Source organism: Nannospalax galili, unplaced genomic scaffold, assembly GCF_000622305.1.
Source record: "Nannospalax galili isolate Female #2095 unplaced genomic scaffold, S.galili_v1.0 C48677221, whole genome shotgun sequence".
Taxonomy (NCBI): domain Eukaryota; kingdom Metazoa; phylum Chordata; class Mammalia; order Rodentia; family Spalacidae; genus Nannospalax; species Nannospalax galili.
The window spans coordinates 1-1118 of record NW_008471826.1 but is presented as its reverse complement, the minus strand read 5'-3'; the positions used below and the strand labels follow the sequence as shown (position 1 = coordinate 1118).

Below are 1118 nucleotides of genomic sequence, written 5' to 3'. Positions count from 1 at the left end.
AAAACAGTAGAAAAGACATTAATGTTGCAGGTTTTGTAGAATCCAGTCAGATGTCGGGTATTGTCCAGGTCCTCCTTGGGATCATAGGCATGAATGTACTGGTGCCGCTTGCCTAGTTTCTCTCAATGTACTTCAGACCATTCTCTTCCTGCGTGACCTTGGCTCTAAAGTTGGTATGGCAGCCAGTTCCCAGGAACAGCCTTAGAATCAAAGGTTGTTATCACTCCAGTCTTCACATACACAGTGCAAGATGAAACAGGCCACACAGAGATGGTCTCCCATGCAGATTCCTTCGCAGGGTCCTATTTGGAATAGGGCAGGCATGACCTCAGCATTTGTCCCTGTAAGTTTGACTCCAGCATGCAAGCCTCCACAATATCCCTACCATTAGGGTTTGTCTGCTCCAACACCACAGCAATATGGACCTTGAGGCCCAGGGAAGCCTTTGGAGAGCCAACCAAAAGGGTGCCCATATGTTTCCATGAGAGTATATTCCTGTTCCATTCTGAACCAGGGGTGCTGGTTGCTCACCATCCCCATTATGTGTTTCCAAGGGTGCCGTAAATTGGTCTCTGTAGGCTTCTGGTTATAGTTGAAAACTTCACAGAATACCAGCTTGTTAGGGTCTTTGCAAAAGGGGTCCCAAAACATGGCAACAGGGATAAAAAGACATGTCACTGTTGGAGCCTTCAGACTGAAAAGTGCTAGAACCATCAAGATTCCACTCTCATTCCTTCCCCAGTACCATCAATCCAGACATACACGGCTTGGACTTTCTTGTCCTGAGGCAGGGACATGTGCATTTGCTTGATGCCTTTGTACAAGTGGGAACTTGCTGAGGTGGCCATGGTGGAAGGTGGCTGGACAGGCTGTAAGAGCAGGGAGGAGAGCGGAGAGGAGATCGGTGTGCAGCGTAGACGCTCCACTCTTAGCCCATTCTTGGCTCCCTGAGATTTTTTTTTTATTTTTTATTTTTGCTAACTAGATTGCATGGTTCTTGCACATGAACTTTGTAGCTGTCAATGTCAAAAGGTTGGATATGCATTCTAAGTATTTCTGTTTGTTTGTTTTTAAATATTTTATTTATTATTTTTATTCTATGTGTATGAGTGTATTGC

At 45.2% G+C, this 1118-nt stretch overlaps 1 pseudogene; it reads right to left on the bottom strand.

Annotated features, from left to right (window-relative positions):
* Window positions 1-14: 14 nt before the first annotated feature.
* Window positions 15-848, bottom strand: LOC103728344 (annotated as a pseudogene).
* Window positions 849-1118: the final 270 nt, after the last annotated feature.